Source organism: Hemiscyllium ocellatum, chromosome 11 (genome assembly GCF_020745735.1).
Source record: "Hemiscyllium ocellatum isolate sHemOce1 chromosome 11, sHemOce1.pat.X.cur, whole genome shotgun sequence".
Taxonomy (NCBI): domain Eukaryota; kingdom Metazoa; phylum Chordata; class Chondrichthyes; order Orectolobiformes; family Hemiscylliidae; genus Hemiscyllium; species Hemiscyllium ocellatum.
Genome location: NC_083411.1, coordinates 86,870,485 through 86,888,958, shown reverse-complemented (window position 1 = coordinate 86,888,958; position 18,474 = coordinate 86,870,485). Strand labels below are relative to the sequence as shown.

Sequence of the window (18,474 nt, the reverse complement as noted above, 5' to 3'; positions counted from 1 at the left end):
ATTAATGAAATCATTAAAGTTTTTAATTGAAGGCTTTCCCAAAAGCCTGGGCACAAACTTGATAATTTGAGTTTGAGTTATGATGCTATCTTCTCTATTTGGTTTGTTTAGTCAGAATGTAGTCAATGTGCCTAATTGCCTAGGATTCATCTGTATTCACCCACATTATTTTTTGTTATGGTCTGAAACTTTATTTCCAGTAGCTTTGCTTAAAATAATTTTGGAACAAGCTATATTCAAATAAAACGTGCAAGTTCTGTTTAAGATCTTGTATACTTGAGAGGAAGAAAAGTGACACTGATGTTTTTGGTAGGTGTGTTAACATGTTCAATCTTTTTGCATGGTCTAAACTTAATTTTTTATTTAAGGCAGACCAATATGTAGATGAGTTATAAAGAGAAATGTCAAGCAGAACTGACAAAGTGAATGCTTTCTTCGTTAATGTTCCTTCAGTTTTCAAAATGGAAGTTTAATATTGAAACCAGTTCATTGTCTTGCCAACATTTTCTTTTGGCAAAATAAATCAGTACTTATCACTTAAACATATCTTGATTTCTAGCGTTCGTGAGGATGAGAAAAAAACACAGAGAAATAGAATGGTGATTTGAAAGAAAAAGGGTATTGGGTCAGTGCCATTTTCCTCAATTCCTCCTACATTGATCCAAGCATGTAATATTTAAACATTCTGAACATTCCAACCAAAGTCACTGTTCACCACTGCTGAATACTGGAAAATCTGAACATTATTGGCAATTGTTACCTTTTAAATTTAGTGCCTTGTTTACATCTGGCTGAAAAGTTACAGAGGAGAGGAGGAAGACAAAGAGGAGAGTGTGGAGATGAGAGAGGAAGGAATGTATTCTCTATGAGTTAGCCTTTACAATTTTTTTACTTTACTCCATTATGAAGTTTACAGAGGGTACTGTAGTGATTGTAATGAGGTCAGCCAGATGGACCTCCTAGAATGTGTTCTCTGATTGGGGCTGTTAATCTGGTCCAATCAGGGAGTCCTGGCTGACAGATCAGGAGTATCAGACATTCTGATATCTGAGAGCTGGTTCTGATGGAGCTGGATCAGTATCAAGGCTCTCCATGTCTTTAAAAAAAAGGGTGACTCAGTGACAGGATACCAGCCTGTGTGGAATTATTTCAGTGATGATGAGAGAAAAGCATGTTCCTGAAGAAATACGCTCGCAACAGTTGTCTTTTAGTTGGGGTAAGCATTTCTGGCACCATGCTGTAATTTGGGAAGCTTTATTCATTTGATCCTGCCATTGAAGACTGGACCCAGTATGTGAAATTAATGCATTATTGTTTCCAGGCAAATGACATTGAGGTGAAAAGCAATGAGTAATTCTTCTGACTACTTATGAATCCACAGCTTCTTTTGGCTATTGAATGCCTAATTTTCACTGTGGCACTAAAAGAGTTGATGGATTTAGTTAAGGTAATTATGACTGTAAGCTGCCTGTAATTCTTAGACGCTATTGGTTTTGTATGGCAGTTTGGGAACCAAGGGAATCCACATTGGGATTTTTGGCTAGGTTAAGATGACAGGCAGAGGAATGTGACTTCAGTTTAACTCTTAATGAGATGCTGAGAGATCGTTTGGTATATGGGATTAATAATGTAACCATGCAAAAGTGCCTATCAGCTGAAACCCAACTGGACTTCAAACAGGCGCTACAACTAGCTTTATCATTGGAAAATGTGGCAGGCAGAATGTATGAGGCACAGCCTATTCCACTACCTGTGAACATGTTCACCAGTCTGGCTGAGGTTGGGGAACACCACTCGAATGAAGGCAATTGCATAGCCTCATCCAGAACATATCCCGAACAGAGGGGCTCTAGGTCAACCCACAGCCAAATCCCAAAACAAAGCTAAGTCTCGGCAAAACAGTTAATATTTTCTTCAGGATCCATGAAGTGGCAAGCCATTGTAGTTGCTGCTGGTATGCAGACTCAATACAGCAAAAGAGTCCCAAAAAACTTAAAAGGAGTAAGGAATTCATAGGCCATTATCCAGAGAGTGCACACCCTGGAACGTCCCCCCTACATCTGGATCGGAGCAGTTAAATTGCTGAGCAACATCCAAAGCAGAACCAACCAAAATAACTGTCTGGTTAAATGGTCAACCAATTCTAATGGAGGTCAATCATGGTGTAGCCATTACTTTGATCATAGAACCAAAATCCACTCTAGACTCACGGCTGGACTGTGAACCTGTCCTGGGGAGCCTTTATGGATTAAAAGTACAACTTCATGTCCGGTCTCTCATGAGCAGCAGCTTGTTCACTTATTACTAAATATAGTAAAAGGTCAGGGCAAAAGCTTAATGGGCGAAATTGATTCAGGAAGATTCTCAACACAGATGCATTGAGCAGCCTCCCTCTGGCAGATACACCACTGGTGGTACTGCCACTGAAAGAGTTCATAATGATTTTTCATTTTCTGGATACACGTCTAGCCACAGCTGACATAGCAGACTTTGGACACAGAAAGATCCTGTCCTAGCAGAACTGAAACAGCTGGAGCTGATGGGGAAAACCAAAGGACTACCATAATCAGAATTTAAACCTTTCTGGACCTAGAGAGACCAGGTCACAATAGACAGTGACATATCATTTTAGGAAGCAAGGGTAATTCTCCGGAGTAAAGGTTGCTGTAAAGATACTAGCTGAACTCCACGACGGTCATCCAGAAATTTCCAAACTTAAGATGTGACTGAGAGATATGTCTGGTGGCCATACTTGGATGTAGACATAGCTGTATTAGTGGGGCAGTACCCAGAGTGCCAACAAGGGCAAAAATTACCATGAGAAGCTCCCCAAAGTTTTGGGAATGGCCATATAAACCCTGGTCTCGGTTGCATAGAACATAGAACATTACAGTGCAGTACAGGCCCTTCAGCCCTTGATGTTGCCCCGACCTGTGAAACCATTCTGAAGCCCATCTAATCTACGCTATTCCATTTTCATCCATATGTTTATCCAATGACCATTTAAATTCTCTTAAAGTTGGTGAGTTTACTACTGTTGCAGGCAGGGCGCTCCATGCCCTGACTACTCTCTGAGTAAAGAAACTACCTCTGACATCTGTCCTATATCTATTAACCCTCAACTTAAAAGTTATGTCCGCTCGTACTAGCCATCACTATCTGAGGAAAAAGGCTCTCACTGTCCACCCTATCTAACCCTCTGATTAACTTATGTCTCAATTAAGTCACCTCTCGATCCTTTTCTCTCTAACGAAAACACCCTCAAGACTTTCTTCATAAGACCTTTCCTCCATACCAGGCAACATCTTAGTAAATCTCCTCTGAACCCTTTCCAAAGCCTCTGCATCCTTCCTATAATGTGGTGACCAGAAATATTTGCAATACTCCAAATGCGGTCGCACCAGAGTTTTGTACAGCTGCAACATGACCTCGTGGTACCAAAGCTATACCAATAAAAGCTAGCACACCATATGCCTTCTTAACAACCCTATCAACCTGGGTGGCAATTTTTGGAGATCTGTGTACATGGGCACCAAGATCTCTCTGCTTTTCTACACTACCAAGAATCTTAACATTAGCCCATACTCTTCTCTCGTGTTGCTGTTTCCAAAGTGAATCACTTCACATTTTTCTGCATTAAACTCCATTTGCCACCTCGTAGCCCAGCTCTGCAGCTTATCTATGTCCCTCTGTAACCTGTAGCATCCTTCGGCACTATCCACAAACTCCACCGACCTTAGTGTCATCTGCAAATTTACTAACCCATCCTTCTATGCCCTCATCCAGGTCATTTATAAAAATGGCAAACAGCAGTGGCTCCAAAACTAATCTTTGCGGTACACCAGTAGTAGCTGAACTCTAGGATGAACGTTTGAATTAACCATCACCCTCTGTCTTTCAGCTAGCCAATCTCTGATCAAAACCACTAAATCACTCTCAATCCCATGCCTCTGTATTTTGTGCAATAGCCGACTGTGGGAAACCTTATCAAATGCCTTACTGAAATCCATATACACCTCATCAACTGGTTTACCCTCATCCACCTGTTTGCTCACCTTCTGATTTAACTTAATAAGAATTGTGAGGCATGACCTACCCTTTACAAAACCGTATTGACTATCCCTAATCAACTTATTTCTTTCTGGATGATGATAAATCCTATCTCTTATAACCTTTTCCAGGGAATGACCGTATAAACCCTGGACTCAGTTTCATGATGACTAAGCACATGCTTTCATGGGCTCAATGTTCTTAGTCGCTGTGGATGTCCATTCAAGATCCTGGGCATGCAGAGTGTTCATTTGTCAAAACAAGGATCCTGGGCGTGCAGAATATTTATTTGTCAAACAATAGAAAAAATGCACACATCTTTTGTAATACACAGACTCCCAGATGTACTGGTCACAAATAACAGGCCATCATTCACCAGCAGGGAATTTGAGCATTCCTTAAAGTTGAATGGTTTTCGACATATAAGGACAGATCCACACCATCCATCATCCCATGGTCTGACAGAAACAGCAGCCCAAACTTTGACAGCAGGCTTAAATAAACAGCCTACAGCTACACTGAATACCAACCTGTCCAAACTCGGTTCCTGTTTGATTATAAGACCATCCCCTTGCAATTACAGGGATAGCTCCAGCAGAGTTGCTAAAATGGGGACAAGACTCTGCACCAGGTTAAATTTGATCTTAGTGGATCCAGCGGGAGAAGTAGTGAAATGGCATCAGGGGCACCAATGCTGGGCACAAGACTGTCCATGTGAGAGAGACAGTTTACTTCAGAGGACAAAGTTTAGGAATCACAGAATGGCCTTGCATGGGTAAAAGGCATGATTGATGCGAAGTCAGGTCCAATGTTGTATAAAGTTCAGGTAGGTATGATGGTCCTGAACAAGCATGTGCACCATTTGAAAGCTGCAAAATAGCAAAAAGTGTGAGAGCAAAATGTGCCCAGCTCATCAACAGCCTTTCTGACCGTTTGGGACCCATTGGTTTTCGTGTCCATCAAACATCAAAGGTATCTTGGAATCTAAGATGGACAAAGTGGATCGTGCCACCTCAGCATCTTTGCCGCCTGAAGAAAAGTATGAATTTCTTTCACGACACTTCAGGTGCAAGAGACGAGCTACTGTACGTTACATGCCACCCATATCAGAGGCAGAAGTGGAGATACCTGACCAGTGATAAAACACGGCAGGAGGAGCTACAAAAAAACAAATCAGCCTATATCCTCAGACTCTGAGAGGGAGAGATGTAGAGATTGTAACAAGATCAGCCAGGTGGACCTCATAGAATACGAGTTCCCTGATTGTGGCTGTTAATCCCATCCAGTCAGGGAGCCCTGACTGATAGATAAGAACAAGAGTGTCAGATGTCCTGTTCACGTTGAGAGCTGGCTCTGAGGGCGCTGTTTCAAGGACTCTCCGTGAGTAAATAAAGGGTGACTTGGTGAAGGGATACCAGCCTGTCTGGAGTTATTTCAGGTACATTCATTGTGTTTTAGGTTTGATGTGAGTGGGAGAGTGAGGTGGTTAATGTATCAGCACAGAGGGCAATAGTGGGAAGAAATATCTTTGGGAAGGACAGTGGGTGTCAGAGCATTTTTTTGTCTCTGATGAAAAAAACAATGTTTGCAGTAACATCACTGGACTGCTGCCATATTATTTAGCCTCTGGATTAGTGGTGCTGGAAGAGCAGAGCAGTTCAGGCAGCATCCAAAGTGCAGCGAAATCGATGTTTTGGGCAAAAGCCCTTCATCAGGAATAAAGGCAGTGAGCCTGAAGCGTGGAGAGATAAGCTAGGGGAGGGTGGGGGTGGGGAGAAAGTAGCATAGAGTACAATGGGTGAGTGGGGGAGGGGATGAAGGTGATAGGTCAGGGAGGCAAGGATGGAGTGGATAGGTGGAAAAGGAGCTAGGCAGGTCGGACAAGTCATGGGGATAGTGCTGAGCTGGAAGTTTAGAACTCGGGTGAGGTGGGGGAAGGGGAAATGAGGAAACTGTTGAAGTCCACATTGATGCCCTGGGGTTGAAGTGTTCCGAGGCGGAAGATGAGGCATTCTTCCTCCAGGCGTCTGGTGGTGAGGGAGCGGCAGCGAAGGAGGCCCAGGACCTCCATGTCCTCGGCAGAGTGGGAGAGGGAGTTGAAATGTTGGGCCACAGGGCGGTGTGGTTGATTGGTGCAGGTATCTCAGAGATGTTCCCTAAAGCGCTCTGTTAGGAGGCGCCCAGTCTCCCCAATGTAGAGGAGACCGCATCGGGAGCAACGGATACAATAAATGATATTAGTGGATGTGCATGTAAAACTTTGATGAATGTGGAAGACTCCTTTAGGACCTTGGATAGAGGTGAGGGAGGAGGTGTGGGCATAGGTTTTACAGTTCCTGCGGTGGCAGGGGAAAGTGCCAGGATGGGAGGGTGGGTTGTGGGGGGGGCATGGACCTGACCAGGTAGTCACGGAGGGAACGGTCTTTGCGGAAGGCAGAAAGGGGTGGGGAGGGAAATATATCCCTGGTGGTGGGGTCTTTTTGGAGGTGGTGGAAATGTCGGCGGATGATTTGGTTTATGCGAAGGTTTGTAGGGTGGAAGGTGAGCACCAGGGGCGTTCTGTCCTTGTTACGGTTGGAGGGGTGGGGTCTGAGGGCGGAAGTGCGGGATCTGGACGAGATGCGTTGGAGGGCATCTTTAACCACATGGGAAGGGAAATTGCGGTTTCTAAAGAAGGAGGCCATCTGGTGTGTTCTTTGGTGGAACTGGTCCTCCTGGGAGCAGATATGGCGTAGGCGAAGGAATTGGGAATATGGGATGGCATTTTTGCAAGAGATAGGGTGGGAAGAGGTGTAATCCAGGTAGCTGTGGGAGTCGGTGGGTTTGTAAAAAAATGTCAGTGTCAAGTCGGTCCATCTCCATTTGTGACTTGTCCGGACTTGTCCAGAATCTGGTTTCCAGCATCTGCAGTCATTGTTTTTACCTATATTATTTAGCCTGCTGATTGCTGTTTTCTAAATGGGACCTTACTCCTGTTTCAGGATAACACTGCTTATTTTACCAAATCTAATGAATGTTCATTTCAAAAAGGCCAAGTTCAGAACACTGCATATTTGAATGTCTTATTCAGCCGTAAGAAGCCAAAATCTGGGGCCCATCAGTATCTTTTATTTTGTTCTTTTACTTTTTTTTAAATTGGGCATTTTGTTTTGATATCTTATTTTCTGTTGTGGTTTTGGTCATATTTCTACACCAACTATCCTAGATTTCTGCTATAATTTGGAATTGTAGTTGTAACCCTACCACTTCTGGTGGCATTCTAATATAGCTGTCTGGTCTAGCTCCCCCATTATTGGTTGTATAGGATACCTGAGGCAGTCAGGAGAAAGTCTTTTAAATTGTAAATTAAATTTTGTTTCATAGAAACTTTTTCTCACAGAAGGAGACTATTCAGCCACCCCCTGTGCCACTTATCAAACTGTTCAATTATTCAAACTTTAAATTCCTTTCTCATAGCTGTGCAGTTTTCTCCAGTTCACATATCTATCCAATTTCCATAAGACATAGGAGTGGAAGTAAGCCCATTCGGCCCATTGAATCCACTCCGCCATTTAATCATGGCTGATGGGCATTTCAACTCCACTTACCCACTTTCTCCCCATTACCCTTAATATCTTGCAAGATCAAGAATTATCAATCTCTGCATTGAAGACATTTAATGTCCTGGCCTTCACTGTGCTCCGTGGCAATGAATTCCACAGGCACACCACTCTCTGGCTGAAAAAATGTCTCCTCATTTCCGTTCTAAATTGACCCCCCGCTTTAATTCTAAGGCTGTACCCATGGGTCCTAGTCTCCCCGCCTAACAGAAACAACTTCTCAGCATCCACTCTTTCTAAGCCATGCAATAGCTTGTAAGTTTCTATTAAATTTCCCCTCAACCTTCTAAACTGTAATGAATACAATCCCAGGATCCTTGGCCATTCATCATATGTTAGGCCTACCATTCCAAGGATCATCCGTGTGAATCTCCAGTGCCAGTCTGTCCTTCCTGAGGTGTGGGGTCCAAAGGTGGACACAGTATTCTAAATGGAGCCTAACTAGAGCTATATAAAGTCTCAGAAGCACATCGTTGATTTTATATTCCAACCCTCTTGAGATAAATGACAAGATTACATTCGCTTTCTTATCCATGGACTCAACCTGCAAGTTAACCTTTAGAGAATTCTGGACTAGCACTCCCAGATCCCTTTGTACTTTGGCTTTATGAATTTTCTCACCATTTAGAAAATAGTCCATGCCTGTATTCTTTTTGCCAAAGTGCAAGACCTGTCATCTGTTCACATTGAATGTCATCAGCCATTTCCTGGATCACTCTCCTAAACTGTCTAAATCTTTCTGCAGCCTCCCCACCTCCTCAGTGCTACCTACCTGTCCACAGAACTTTGTATCATCAGCAAACTTCATCAGCATGCCCCCAGTCTCTTCATCCAGATCATTAATATATAAAGCAAACAGCTGCAGCCACAACACTGAACCCTGCAGGACATCACTTGTCACTGGCTGTCATTCTATCCCAACACTCTGCCTTCTGTCAGATAGCCATTCCTCAATTCGTGACAGTAGCTCACCTTGAACACCATGGGCCCTCACCTTACTCAGCAGCCTCTCGTGAGGCACCTTATCAAAGGCCCTTTGGAAGTCTAGATAGATAACATCCACAGGGTTTCCCTGGTCTAACCTTCTTGTTACCTCTTAACAGAATTCTAACAGGTTTGTCAGACACGACCTCCCCTTACTAAATCCATGCTGACTTGTTGGATGCTGCCTAACCTGCTGTGCCTTAACCAGCAACACATTTTCAGCTGTGATCTCCAGCATCTGCAGACCTCATTTTTTTACCCCTTGTTCAAATCTGACCCTGCACTTCCAAGAATTTAGAAATCTCATCCTTAACGGTGGATTCTAGAACTTTACCAGCAATCGAAGTTAGGCTAATTGGCCTATAATTTTCCATCTTTTGACTTGATCTTTCTTGAACAAGTGGGTTAGAACAGCAATTTTCCAATCATCTGGGACTTTGCCTGACTCCAGTGACTTTTGAAAGATCACAACCAATGCCTCCGCTATTTCCTTAGCTATGTCGGCAGAACTCTAGGGTGTAGCCCATTGGGGCCAGGCGATTTATCAATTTTTAGACCTTTTAGCTTTTCTCGCACTTTCTCTTTTGTGATGGCTTCCATACTTAACTCTGCCCCCGACTCTGCTTAATTGTTGGGATATTACTTATGTCTTCCACTGTGAAGACTGTCGCAAAGTACTTATTAAGTTCTTCAGCTAATTCCTTACCTCCCATCACTGGCCTTCCTGCATCAATTTGGATCGGCCCAATTTCTACTTTTGCCTCTCATTTGTTTCTTATGTATTGAAAGAAACTTTTATTATCATTTCTAATATTGCTGGCTAGCTTACCTTCATATTTGATCCCTCTCCTTCCTTACTTCTCTCTTTGTTATCCTCTGTTATTGTAGTCTTCCCAATCTTCTGATTTCCCAGTGCTCTTGGCCACTTTATAGGCTCTCTCTTTTTCTTTGATACATTTCCTGACTTCCTTTGTCAGCCATGGCTGTCTAATCCCCCCTGGAAAATCTTTCTTTTCTTTGGAATTAACCTCTGCACAGTGTCCTCAATTACACCCAGAAACTCCTGCCGTTGTGCCTCCAGTTGATGTCCGTCAGTTCCTCTCTCATGCCGCTGTAATTACCTTTATTTAACTGTAACACCATTACATCCAATTTTGCCTTCTCTCTTTCAAACTGCAGACTGAACTCTACCATATTATGATCGCTGCCTCCTAAGTGTTCCTTTACTTTGAGATCTTTTATACAGTCTGGCTAATTACATAGCACTAAGTCCAGAATAGCCTGCTCCCTTGTGGGCTCCATCACAAGGTGTTTCAAAAAGCCTTCCTGTAAACGTTGCATGATTTCCCTTTCTTTGGCTCCACCGGCAACATTATTCACCCAGTCCACCTATACATTGAAGTCTCCCATGATCACAGTGACCTTGTCTTTCTCACATGGCGTATCTTTTTCCTGGTATATCTTGCACCTCTGGTCCTGACCACTGTTAGGAGGTCTGGACGTAACTCTTATTATTGTTTTTTGTCCTTGTGGTACTCCACCCACACAGACTCCACTTCATCTGACCCTATGTCATTCAGTACAATAGATTTAATTTTATTCCTAACGAACAAAGCAACTCCACCCCCTCTGCCCATCTCCCTGCCTTTTTGATAAGTTATAAATCCTTGGATGTTTAATTGCCAGTCCTGAACCCCCTGCGACCACGTCTCTGTGATGCCTATACCATCATAATCATTCACGATGATCTCTGCTGTTAATTCATCTACTTTGTTACGAAGACTGCGAGCATTCAGGTAAAGTGCCTTAATGCTAATTTTCTTATCCTCATGATTTCCAACATCTCTTGTAACATGTCTTAAGTTATCCTTCCTTTTTGCTTAATTCCTAGTCTGCCTTGAACTTAAACCCTGCACTCATGCCTAACCTGCTGCTTATCCTTCTACTTGACTCTATACTCCCTGTTGCTTTCCCTTTCCCTTCCCCCTGACTCACTGGTTTAAAGTCATAGTGACCACCCTATTTATCCTTTCAGCTAGAACCCTGGATCCAGATTGATTCAGGTGGAGACCATCCCATCGGTACAGATCTCCCCGGTTCCAAAACTGATGCCAATGTCCCATGAAATGGAAACCCTCTTTCTCTCATCAATCTCTTAGCCATGTGTTTACCTCCCTAATTTTCTTATTCTTATGCCAATTAGCACATGGCTCAAGCAGTAATCCAGAGATTATGACCCTCGAAGACCTGTTTTTCAATTTCCTTTCTAACACTTGATAATCCCCAAACAGGTCCTCCTTCCTAGCCTTGCCTATGTTGTTAGTGCCAACGTGGACCACAACAACTGGATCTTCTCCCTCTCGCTCCAATATCCTTTCAAGCACCGGGCAGGCAACACACCATGTGGGACTCCCGATCTGGCTCGCGAAGAATAGTATCTGTCCCCTTAGTTATAGAATCCCCTATAACAACTACTTGTCTTTTTGCTCTCCCCTCTTGAATGGCCTTCTGCACCAGCTGATATGATTTCTGCTTCCAACATTCTTATAGGCAGTGTAATCCAGATCATCGTACTTGCTGTGTGGAAATAGTTTCATGATATCAGCTCAGACCTTTTTGCCCATTGTCCTCAGATGTGTCCTCTAATTACTGATCCTTCAGCAAGTAGAAATGGTTTCTCCTTATTTACTCTCAATAAAAGCTTCATGAATTCCATTGGCTGTATCACATCTGCCATAAGTCACATCTCTGCTCCAAAGAGAGCAATTTCTTCAATCTCTCTTTGTGACTGAATTTTTTGTTCTTTGTAAGATTCTGACAAATCTCCTCCAAGGTTTATAGTGCCTAGAATTAATTACGAAACTTAAATGGGAGGGCTGCTGTTGTGAATAGATCCTGAAAGGAACAACCGAAGTAACAGGGAGCAGGAAGAGAAACCATTGCAAATGGGACAAAATGTTGAATGAAATAATCCCAAATAATTTGATGTTAAAGAGATGACAGGAACAGAGACCCCTAAATGTTCACAAGTCATCAAGGAAGGCAGGACAAGTTTATAAGGCTTTTAAGAAAGCACATGGGATCCTTGGCTTTATAGAACATAGAACATAGAAGGATACAGCGCAGTACAGGCCCTTCGGCCCTCGATGTTGCGCCGACCGAGTCCTACCTAACCTATACTAGCCCAATAACTTCCAAATGCCTATCCAATGCCTGCTTAAATGAACATAAAGAAGGAGAGTTCACCACTGATACGGGCAGGGCATTCCATGAACTCACAACCCGCTGTGTGAAGAATCTACCCCTAACATCTGTCCTATACCTACCACCCCTTAATTTAAAGCTATGTCCCCTAGTAACACCTGACTCCATTAGCGGTAAAAGGTTCTTAGTATCTACCCTATCTAAACCCCTAATCATCTTATACACTTCTATCAGATCTCCCCTAAACCTTCTCTTCTCCAATGAGAACAGCCCCAAGTGCCTCAGCCTTTCCTCATAAGATTTTCCTACCATTCCAGGCAACATCCTGGTAAACCTCCTCTGCACTCGTTCTAAAGCTTCCACATCCTTCCTATAGTATGGCGACCAAAACTGCACACAATACTCCAGATGAGGCCTCACCAGAGTCTTATACAGCAAGGAAACCAATGCTAAAGTTTTCACAAATCCTATTTCTCATTTATGTGCTTCCCTTTAGCTAAGATTATCCAAAAGCTCAGCATTAGTTTTCAAAGGTATGCTGATGACATCCAACTCAAACACACCTCTATCTCTCTCAACTCCTCCACAATTGCCAAATTTATCAGCCTCCTTATTCAATGTCCAATGTAGGATGAGCAAACAAATTGCTGCCAGTTAAATGTTACGGAAAATAATGAAGGTATTGTCTTTGGTTCCCGCCCCAAACTACATTCCCTAGCCATTCACTCAGTCTCTCACCTGGCTACAGTTGGAGATTAAATGCATCTGTTTGCAACATTGGTTTACATTTGTCCCTGAAGTGAACTTTTATTCTCATACTCATGCCATCACGCGGGCCATCTATTTCCACCTCTAATATCAAACAACAGCCTGAGATGGTGTTTGAGGCCATGTGCTGCAATCATCACTCCTGCCTTTGTTACCTCTACATCTGACTGTTTCAATGCACTCCTGGCTGATGCCTCAGACCTTCCAACACCTGTGTTGTTGTCAATGTCCTTGAAAGAGAAGGACAACAGCAACTTAGTGCTGTTAGTATAGATGATTGTCCAAAGCATCACTTGGAGTGCAACCCAATAATCCAGGGAGGAAGGAACTTTAATCTCCCAGCAGAGGTGGAGCAAGTTCAAGTTAGATGCTTGTTTTACATTTGCCTGTCTTGTGTAAAGGGCTAATTTCTCCAGAATCGTATGGTATCCTGCTCTGTTAGCAGCGTTTTTGTGAAACTGATGAAAGCAAGATAGAGCCCTTGTAGCTGGCATATGGAGATGGTCACGTCCATATAGATTTCTCAGCACAGAAACCACGCTGTGCTTTAGAGTCTTTGCAGCATGATTTTTAACAATTGCTGTCCTGGCAATGCTGAGGATTAACATCTCCTGGAGTTGTTGCATCTCCACTATTTCTTTTGTTTTTGTGTAACTTGATTATTACATTGTGCATGTCATTGTGGAGTGGATGTTATCCTGCAACAAAGAAGGCAGAGGTCATGATGATGTGAATGTAAGTGAGATTTTAAACACTTAAGCAGTTTATCTGGAATTCTATCCTTGCTGAATCTTTTCCTGCTTGTAAGGAATCGATGGCAAGAGTTCTGTGCTTACTCAACCATGATAGCAAACTGTAAGAGAGCATCAAGCAGCCAAGAGATGTGTCTCACAGAAATAGTGTTCACTGAGTGTTTAAACTATCAGAACATCAGTTTGCTTCCAACTAACTTGAGAAATGTATTTGATCCATTCCTAACAAAAAAAGTACTGTCGTTTCATGATACTATTTTCAGCATTTTGAGTGAAAAATGGAATGAAATAGGACCATGTCCCAGCTCCACTGTGGTACTTTATTTTCCTTGGTCCTAACCATTGCCTTTTCTGCAAATATGAGGACATATACCTCCATACTGGATCAGATGGCAAGCTCTACAATTTGTCTAATTTGAAAGTGAAGACAAAAATATAGTAAATCTTAATCTGAGAACTCTGTTGTATGGATGAAGTTGTGTTAATCACTTATACAGAAACCCAGTTGTAAAGATTTATGGAATGTCTATCCCATGTCTATGACCTGTTTTCACTGACCACAAGTATGAAAACCATGGGTATGAACAGTTTGTTAAATCTTTGCCCTCCATCTTTGCAAGTGACATTCTCCTGGAATTGGTTTTTGAAGTCAGCTATCTTAAGTCTGCAATGTCCGACAATCTCACTCGGTGCACAATGCAACACATGCAAAGAAAAGTCAGCTGCCAGGCCTATGTTATTAGCCCTCGTTGTACAGTTGTGAAGTACGGACAATGTACAACTGTCAAGAATGAAGCTCAGCATTTTTCACCTTCAGTGTCTCTTGACATTCTCAGCATCTCAAGGAAGGACAAAATCATGAATGTCACAGACAATTTAAAAGCAAATCTCTGAATATGCTCGCAGTCATCAAACTGCATTTTTGTTTGAGCCTTAGCAATGATACTGCGATTCGAATGTTAGAAGATCTGTGATAAAGGAGAAAAGTTATTTGTGGAATTGTTGAACCTTCTGTGTCTTCAAGTTTAATTTTTATTTAGTGTTCATTGTCCAGTGTGGTAGGATAAACTGTTTCAATCTGGTTAATGTTCCATCAATTAATCGATTAATTGGACAAAATACAGTTAAATTAAAGTCTGTAACTTAACTGCAGGCATAGATGAGTTGGAATTTTAATTAATTGCAGAATTTTTTTCACCCAGTTTCCATGTTATTTGTCCAACCAAACAATTTTTATCTTTCATACCTTTTGATCTAACAATGTTACCAGTAAATTCTCACTTAAAGTTGTGGCTACATTTCTGAAATTTCCATCTTTAAATGTAACAAAATTAAGAGAAGCATTGATTCTCATAGGAGTCAATAATAAAACTGTAACTAGGTTTTTGTAAGACCTACCTTCTCAGAAAAAATATTAAAAAGCATATCTGTTAGGTTGCAATATATTATATTGCTAAATTCCTACTTAGTAAATTATATATAATTTTAAAAATTTAAAAATGTGAAAGAAAAATTTTGACTTTGTACTCAAGTATAGGTACCACCCCTCCCACCATCAACTGTATTTCCCAGACTTGTTGCTCCCTAATCCTCTTGACTTTGCAATCCCTCCCCAAGCCCTAACCTCTGATTTGTAGCCTCCTCCCCATCTCCTGACCTTCAAATTTTGACCTATTTTCTGCTCTGACAAAGAAACCTCACTGCTTTATGTTTTTAATAAATTATACTGCTTGCCACTTCCCTCACTCAGCTGGCGATCCAGAATCCCAGAGGTTCTACAGTCATAGGTTTGAATCCCACCATGGCAGAAGCAGTGTAGCCAGAAGGGAGTGCATCACAGGAAGTGCAATAGAATGAGAGGTAGATTATCACTGAAAAAGCAGACAAATATTGGCTGCCTGGCCTCTGGAAAAGAGATTTGGGGAGATGGGGAGAGTGGGTGAATGGATTGAAAAACTAAGGCAAGAAGTAGGAATCTGAAGCAATGAATGAAGTAGTAAAGAATAAACACTCAATAATATCACAGTATCAGAATCATATATCTTAATGCTCTCACTGCAGCATGCAGTCTGTCAAATTTATTCCATCTGTCATGATCTGGCTATACTGTGGAAACCAATTTCCTCATGCTCTTGGCAGCCATTGTTTTTGATCTTCACACAGACCTGTCAACACTTGCTTAAGAGTGGGAAAATGTTGCGAGCCGAGCAGACTGATTATTCAACTTGTTCAATGGTCATAAAGTGGATCTTGAACTCAAAGTTTCTGGTTCAGAAGCAGGGGTATGACTTACCAAGATAGATTTCCTCCTACAAAGACCACCTTCCATAGCAGTTAGCCTTTACTATACCTTGGCATTACCTGTTCGTCACATGCTTGAAGTGTTTCAAGAGAATCCCACTTAGATGCCTAAGCTGTTTTTTTAAAGTTGCATGTGAAATACAGCATATAGATAAGAAGGGATTGTCTATTTAATATTTTGTAGAAAATGTGAGTAGAGCTTCATTTATGTCCATAAAAGATAATTATTAAGATTTGAAAGTAAATATTGAGCTTTGAGAAGTAAGGATTAGTGTTAAAAAATGCAACATCTTTCATCAACAGCAATTTGTGTATTTATTGGTACTCAGCATGCAAAGAATAATTTCTCTGAGCATTAAACAAGGCATTGAGCAGAAGAGGAGTCTTTGAGGACAAAGAGCAGTGGAAGAAAATACTTTTTTGGAAATTGTTTAAAGTGGTTAGGAAGTTGATAAGATGTTGAAATCAAAGATAAAGAATAGAAGTGGGCATTGGCTTCGAAGGAACAGCTACCATTACAGAAATAGTGACAAAACAGTACAGGGGATTAAAGTTAAATGAGCAGGGATGCAGTGACATTGTATGATTGAAGACAATAGCTGAGGTAGGCTGAGTGAGACTTTCTCAGTTACATAAAATTGGAGGTAGCAGTTATGAAGGAGGTTATTAGCAAAAATGAGTGTTAAGATAATGAACCTGTGGAATAGGATATCTACAGTGAGGTGGTGGAGCAAGTCCACTTAGTTCTGAGGTGGTCTCTGGCTTGGACAGGGTGTGGGGAAGGACAGTCGACAACCTGTTTAATTCAAAATAAGATTTTGTATCTTGGATTAGTTGACATGGTAACTGGAGGTTGGAGACCAGAAACACACATTTTCTGATAGGAAACTAGAAATATTGCTTAACTATTATTGAGCTGAATAAAATTTTGACTTGTTCAGTTTTGAAGTGGTAGCTACAACACATTGTCATTGAACTATATGAAACTGATTTCATATCTATAGCACAAAAATGATGAGCAGTGTGTCTGGGATGATGTCCTTAATATGAAGGAGAAAACTGGGTTTAGAGAACAGAATTTTGGGAATAAAGTGTTTTAATTGTGATGAAAATGAGATAGTCATTAGATGGAGATGAATGGGTGAGATGGATGAATTGGTCATGGTGTTGGTAACAGCAAAGATGTCAAAAAAGACTGGAAAAGATATTACCTTGTAATTAAAGTCACTGCTCAGTCTGCCTTGATAACAATGTTACTAATATCCTAGCTCAATCTTTGGTGTTAGTCTTGACTTTCATTGATTAGCTACTGAAACTATATTTCAGCAAGATCTGAAAATCTTAAAGCTAAATCTTTTCATCTTGTCTATAATATTTCCAAGTGTTTAGTCATTCATTATAGTGTCAAAAAAACAGATACTGTTAATAGAATAATACAACTTTTAAAAAAGAAACAGATAAAGAAAGTAATATAATTTATAACAAATGTGTAATTTAATCAGTTGATTATTTTTCAAGTCTAATCACTTAAGAATTCCATTTGTATTGACTGAGGATTTTAATGTTATGATGTATAATTTTTTTAATGTGTATGTGTCAGAACAGTGACAGAAACAGATACTCAAAGGCCATTTTTTTTAGCTTGAAGGTGTGGAAGTACAGAATTTGGAGGATGGAATTGAGGTTGAAGATCAGTCATGATTAATTGAATGGCCTATTCCACTGCCTGTTAAGTTTTAATGTTCTTATAATGGAGTACTTCTTTCATGTAAACAATTGTGGACTGGAAAAGTGCTTGAATTGGCTTTTTAGGTTTTGTGTATTGTTGAATTCTACCTTTAAGTACTTGTAAGATGTTAAGAGCATGCTAGATAACCTAGTGGGAAAAAAAACAAAAGAACTGTGGATACTGTGAATCAAAGACAAAAAATAGAAATTGCTGGAAAAACTCAGCAGTCTGGCAAGATCTGTGGACAGGAATCAGAGTTAATATTTCAGGTTGAGTGACCCTTCCTCAGAGCTATTTTTGTCTTTGGATAACCTAGTACTGTGGCCAATTGGTATTGAATGGTTTCATATGGAGGTAGGATCTGAAAAGAATTGACAATATTAACTCAATAATCATTAGCCAATGTCTTTAATTTGTTATCACAGCATGGTTACTGGATATTTACAAAATCAAGTGTCATAACTACATGGCTATGGATTAAGAGTTGCCAAGTGAGATTAGGCTGAATGGTTGGTTACTTGTCAGTTTGCATAGACATGACAGGCCACATGGCCTCCCTATATTAAAAGAAAGCTATGATCTCTGACACTTATCTCTCTTTTTCTTTCATTCCATTTCTCATTTACTGCAGGGAAAATAGAGTAATGACTTTTAAAAGTTGCTTTCAACCTTCCAGCAGATGGCTGAAGAGTTGCAATGGCAGGAATATGCAATCAAGTTGTTTCTCACAGTCATCAGGGGCTATGTGCATGATACAGGACAGAAAAGGGTCAGAAAATATTGGTGGTGATAGGTGGAACAGAAGAAAAAGAGAGACAAGTGTCAGAGATCATAGATTTGTTTTTAACATAGGGAGGCCGTGTGGCCTATCATGTCTATGTAAGCTGACAAGTAACCATTCAGCCTAATCTCACTTGGCAACTCATAATTCATAACCATGTCAGTTATGACAATTGATTTTGTAAACTCTCCAGTAATCATGCTGTAGTAACAATTCAAATACATGGTTTAATGATTATTGAGTTAAACTTATTAGTTCTTTTCAAAAGTTAATCTTATCAGTTTTGTTATTATCCAGTATGGCTAT

At 41.0% G+C, this 18,474-nt stretch overlaps 1 protein-coding gene across 1 annotated transcript in view; it reads left to right on the top strand.

Moving 5' to 3' along the window:
- hdac8 (histone deacetylase 8) overlaps window positions 1-18,474 on the top strand; it is an 80,839-nt gene that overhangs the window by 17,425 nt on the left and 44,940 nt on the right. The gene's annotated exons all lie outside the window — the stretch shown is intronic.